Raw genomic sequence first — 6,281 nt, 5'->3', positions numbered from 1 at the left:
CTAATACGCATTGAGCCCTCTCCAGGTGCCAGCCTCAACTTCAGGTGCTAGGAATGTGGTGCTGAACAAGGCAGAGAGGGCATGACCATTAGGTGTGATTGGCAGCTTCAAGTACATAAATGAGGACGTACTGTTGAATGCATGGCTTGGCAGTATGATCATGTTGGGTTATGGGCCTGCCAGGGTGGGCCTTTGACTGGGTTTCAGCACGTGCAGTTTCCCATTCTGTGTGTGTGTGTTTCTAAAAGGGAGGTGGGGGTCATGGGGAGAAGTAAATGGCTAGGCCTAGACTCTGCCCTGCTTGGGGGAAGGGAGTGGCCCAGAAAGACAGGAGAACCCACTTTTTGAACTCAGGAAACAGTGACCAGCAACTTCCTCTGGAGCCCCAGGTCTGGCTCCTCCCTGTTTGCCCCAGCGGCCCTTCTGGGGAAGGCCCTTGTTCAGGAGGCGTTGCTGGGGAGTGGGGAAGTAAGAAGCCCTTCAAAGCCATCATGTCCTCTGTTTTCAGTTGCAGTTGAGGGCCCAGTCCCAGGCCCAGCATGAAGCTGGAAAATTTGTTTCAGCCCAGCTGGGTATCCAGCCTGGCCCTACTGTGGAAGCCCAGGCCCTTACCCCCAGACCCCAGCTCAGCCTGAACCCAGCTCCTTCCCCATGTTTCCTAACCCAGTCCCATCCAGCCTGATCTCCAGCCCTGATCTCAGGACTGCTAGTTTAGTCCAGTACAATTTCCAGCCCCTTTTGTACCTTTTGCCCAGTCGAGCCTGACCTTTGACCCCTTTCCTAAAGGTAATACTCAGGCCCGGTTCATTCTGACCTCCAGCTCCTTCCCCTAAGGTGAAAAGTTTGAAGCTGCCCTCCCAGGGTCTCCCTCGCATCCCTTTTTTCACAAAGTAGGGCCTCATTTGGGGGCTTGGTAAAAGTAGAGGTGAGAGAACAAGATTAGGAGATACAGCTGGGATGAAAAAAGGGCAGGTCAGGGAAGACGGGGTTGAAGGGCAGGGGGTACCAAGGATGGCGCAGGCTGAAAAGAATGTAAAATGTGAGTCAGCAGCCCTGGAATTCCAAACTGAATTTTGAAGATGGTGGTTTTGGCCTCCACTGGACCCAGCTCCCCAGTATCCAGAATGCTACAACTCTCTACCATATGGCCAAAGTTGCAATCTCTCAGGACCACCTCTGAAGCTCCTTCTCACCCCATCCTGAGGTCTTCAGTGAAGCAAAACAGGAAATGAGTGGCAGACCACACACCCTGCAATTCCTATCCTAGAGAATGGGGGCAACGGAAGCTGACCCAGGTTCCTACTCCACCAATTCCAGGACCCTTTTTCTGAAGTAGCTAAAACCTGGATTACTCCCATCCCTGCTTCCCCACCTCTGTGCCACCAGCTCACCTCTCCAGGAGAAGAACCTAGAGACAGTCCCTTGAGAAAAGCCCCAGAGAGGCCTGGAAAGGAAGAATCTTTCCCCCACAACCCCCAAACCAGTGAGGCTGCCTGGGGGAAATAGGTGTAATTTCTTGTTTGCCTTTAATGACGTCAGGTGCACAGAATTAGATTAATCATACCCTTGTTTCATGATACACTCTTTTCATTGCCCTATGCACAGAACACATTTATTTAATTACAGTACTGTCATTAAGAACTTATCATATGAAAGCTAAGATCTTGGTGATAACTCCATCCTTCTCCCAAAGTATCCGCCATTCTTTTTTCCTTTTTATTTTTTCCAAACTTTAACCTTTCAGGTGAACAGCGAAGGGACTCAGCCATACATATACATGTATCCATTCTCCAAACCCCTCTCCCATCCAGGCTGGCACATAACATGGAGCAAAGTCCCATGTGCTATACAGTAGGTCCTTTTTGGTTATCTAAAATAAAGCAGTGTGTACATGACCTTCCCAAAGTCCCCAACTATCCCTTCCCCTTGGCAATCGTAAGTTTGTTTTCTGTGAGCCTCTTTCTGTGTTGTAAGTTCATTTGTATCATTTCTTTTTAGATTTCACATATAAGGAATGTCATTCAATATTTCTCCTTCTTTGTCTGACTTTACTCAGTATGACACACTCTAGGTCCATCCATGTTGGTGCAAATGGCATTATTTCATTTTATTTAATGGCCAAGTAAGACTCAGTTGTTTATATGTACCACATCTTTATTATCCATTCCTCTGTCAATGGACATCTAGGTTGCTTCCATGGCTTGGCTATTGTAAACAGTGCTGCAATGAACATTGGGGTGCATGTATCCTTTCGGATCATGTTTTTCTCTGGATACATGCCCAGGAGTGGGATTGCAGAGTCATATGGTAGCTCTGTTTTTAGTTTTTTAAGCAATCTCCACACTGTCCTTCATAGTGGCTGTACCAATTTACATTCCCACCAACAGTGTAGCAGGGTTCCCTTCTCTCCACACTCTCTCCAGGATTTGTTGTTTGTGGATTTTTTGGATGATAGCCATTCTGACCAGTGTGAGGTGATATCTCTTTGTAGTTTTGATTTGCATTTCTCTAATAACTAGCAATGTTGAACATCTTTTCATGTGCCTGTTGGCCAACTGTGTGTCCTTTTTGAAAAAATGTCTATTCAGACCTTCTTCCCACGTTCTTTGAATAGGTGGTTTGTTTTGATGCTCTTCAGCATCTTAAGCTGTTTGTAATATTCGGAGACTAATCCATTATAAGTCACATCATTTGCAAATTTTTCTCCCAATCTGTGGGTTGTCTTTTCATTTTGTTTATTGTTTTCTTTGCTGTGAAAAAGCTTTTGAGTTTATGTAGGTCCCATTCTTTTTTCCTTTTTATTAGTTTATCTCAGATTTATGTATTCCCAACTTTTTTTAGGCTTTTTTTTTTTTTTTAAACTTTATTATAGAGTAATATTGAGTATGTAGTTTTTGGCTTCTTATTATTTTTACTTAATATACTAAGAATCATATTGTTACACATTCCTGAGTTCATGCATTTTGATAGCTGTGTAGTATTCCATGTGTGACTATACCACAATCTTTCATTCTCCTGTCTGTGGACATTCTTATCATGATTTCTGCTATCATGAAGAGCCCTCCTAGGAAAATTTTTATTCCTTTTTCCTGTTGTACATGTTCAGAGGTTTTTTTTTTTTTGGTTATATATTTAGGTGTGATTTCTGCAAATTCATGTTCCCACCTCTGAAGCTCAAATCTGAGTGCTTTCACTATGACAGAGGATCTGGGGTTAACTTGAAATAAAGTTCAGACATTTATTGAGCACCTGCTATATAAGTTATTCTCACTATATTCATTCATTCAGTCAGTCATGCTACATTTAGTTAGCATAGTCCTTAGCATATGCTAAGGACTGGAGATAGAACAGTAGACAAGAAAACAAGACATAGAGTTGGGTGGGAAAATAGATATTACACAAATGGTTGCATACATATGCAATTACAATTTATATATAACTGAATTGTGCAGGTTAGATGTATAATAGAGACCTAATTCATTATTTTTAATAAATGTTAAAATGTTTGTTTTTGGCTGCGCTGGGTCTTCATTGCTACACAAAGGGCCTTCTCTAGTTGTGGAGAGTGGGGGCTTCTTATTGTAGTGTGCAGACTTATTGCAGTGGCTTCTCTTGTGAAGTACGTGCCCTAGAGCACACAAGCTTCAGTACTTGGAGCTGGAAGGCTGAGTTGTGGCTCGTAGGCTCTACAGCGCTGACTCAGTAGTTGTGGCGCATGTCAGTCAGCCCAAGGCATGTGGAATCTTCTGGAATCAGGAATCAAACCCACGTTCCCTTCATTGCCAGACAGATTCTTAACCACTGGACCGTCGTGGTAGTCCCTAGAGACACCTAGTTTAAACGTGTGTGTTAAAGAAGGCCTCTCTAAGGAAGTGGTCTATCACTATCAGCTAAGACTTGAAGAACTGGGAGGACTTGGCCAGGTGAAGAGGATTTCAGGTGGAGGAAACAGGCCCTGATGCTGGGAAGTGTTTAGTGGTTTGGGAGAATAGAACACAAGTGGGTTCTGAGCCTGGTGAGCGAGGAGATATGGTGGCAGGAGAGAGAGGCTGTGGCCAGATGGGACAATGCCATGGTGTCAATGACGATGATGATGATAGCAGTTAACACTTATTCTGCACAGGTATTGTGAGAAATCCTTTGAAAGCTGAAAGAAAGAAATCTCTTTGAAAGCTGACCACTACTTGTGTTGTAGGGACTGTTGTTATCTCCCATTAACAGGAGGAAACTAAGGGCCAGAGAAGCCAAGCAATTTGCCTAAGCTGACAAAGATAGCAAGGATTTTGAATTTCATCCAGATGTAATAGATTGTCACTGCAGGGTCTAAGGCAGGTTACAGTTAAGACCTGGTCCCTGCCCTCCTGAAACTCCCTGAACAGGGGAAAATCAGACCTGACCGCAATCTGAGTAAAAGCACACCTCAGGGAGCAGGATTAGAAACCTGTGACATCCTTTAGACTAATAGGGAGAGAAATCTCTTTGTGTTGACCAGAGAGATCTGGGAAGACGTCTTGCTGAAGGTGAAATTGGTTGTAATTGTGAGAGGGAAGGTGACAGGTGATTTTGTCAAGAATCGACAGACATTCTAAGGGATGGCTTTAGGGAAGGTACTGAAATAGGATGGTGAGTACTTTGCTGGATAGAAGAGAAGGAATCAGCAAAACTGCTCTTCATGGTCTTTCTAAATTGTACAGTTTCCAATGACAAGTTGAGAAATTTATTTTTTCTCATTGTATTTTCTTTTGGGGGGCAGTGTCCTAACTGCTAGGCCGTCAGGGAATCCCCAACTTGAAAAGTTTAGACTTAATATTATAGGGAGTGGGAAGCCACCAACAGGTCTGAACAGAGAAGTGACTTAGATATTTTTTTTTAAGTAAGATTGGTTTGGCCTGATATATAGAACTAGAAAAGGGGGACCAAGTAGGGGGCCATGAAGTCCATACTCTAGCAACTTAAAAAACCCAAACAAAAAGATCCTAACTTATCATAAAATAAATTTTACAAGATTAAAGAATTAAATGGAAGCAAATAAAATTAGAAGGTAATAAAACGAAATAGTATTCACCAACTTTCTAGAAGTATGTGTGCAAAGTATAAACTTGTAAGATTTTAAATACCATAGAAGAAATCAGAAAGGAAAAGAATGAATTAAAAAAAGGAAAAGTGATCATTTTGACTGCAAATTTATAACTTTGGTATATGTGTGTGTAAATAAAAAAATAGATCCTCGCTCCCTACCCCCCCTATCACAGCCGAAAAAACAAATGGGTATGCTGGGAAATATATTTGCAGCAAATATGATGATTTACAATCTTTTTGCACAACTATTAATGCAAAATAGTTTTTTAAAAGAGGCTCTTCAATAGATAAAAGGGTAAAGGACAATTTCAGAGGAGGAAGTATCAATACTAAGTCTAAAACACATAGAACTATAGTGATTTAATTCTATTTAAATAGTATGGCCCTTTTTGTCTATTAAAGTAACAAATAACAGCTTTATTGAGATACAATTTGCGCACCATACAGTTCACCCAGTTAAAGTGTACACAATTCAATGGCTTTTAGTATATTCTTTTTTTTTTTAGTATATTCTTAAGTGTTGTGCAAACATCACCAAAACCTATTTTAAAACATTTTCATCATTCCCAAAAGAAAACCTATACCCAATAACAATCACTCAGTATTTTCCCCCACTATCCCAGCCCCAGGAAACTATTCATTCACTCTGTGTCTTTTTAAGTTTACCTATTCTAGACATGTCATATAAATGGATTCATACAATATATGGTCTTTTGTGCCTAGCTTCTACCACTTACCAGAATATTTTCAAGTTTCATCCATGTTGTCTCATGTATCACTGTTTGATTTCTTTTTATTGCCAAATATAATTTTTCATTGTATGAATATACTACATCTTATTTATCCATTCATCAGTTGAGGGACATTTGGATATTTTTCTTCTTTTTGTCTGCTATGAGTAATGCTGCTATGAACATTTGCATACACATATTTGATTAGATACATATTTTGATTTCTCTAGGATATATGCCTAGGAGTGGAATTGCTGGGTCAAATGGCAACTCTATGTTTAATCTTTTGAGCAACTGCCAGACTTTTTTCTAAAGTGACTGTACCACTTTACAGTTCCATTAGAAAGATTCTGATTTCTTTATATCCTCCCCAACACTTGTTATCATCTTTTTTTTTTTTAACCATAACCATCCTGAAGTGTGCAAAGTAGCATCTCATGATGGTTTTGATTTATATTTCCCTGATAACTA

The sequence above is a fragment of the Bos taurus genome, chromosome 26, assembly GCF_002263795.3.
Source record: "Bos taurus isolate L1 Dominette 01449 registration number 42190680 breed Hereford chromosome 26, ARS-UCD2.0, whole genome shotgun sequence".
NCBI lineage: Eukaryota > Metazoa > Chordata > Mammalia > Artiodactyla > Bovidae > Bos > Bos taurus.
The sequence above is the reverse complement of the archived record's forward strand: the minus strand, read 5'-3'. Positions refer to the sequence as shown.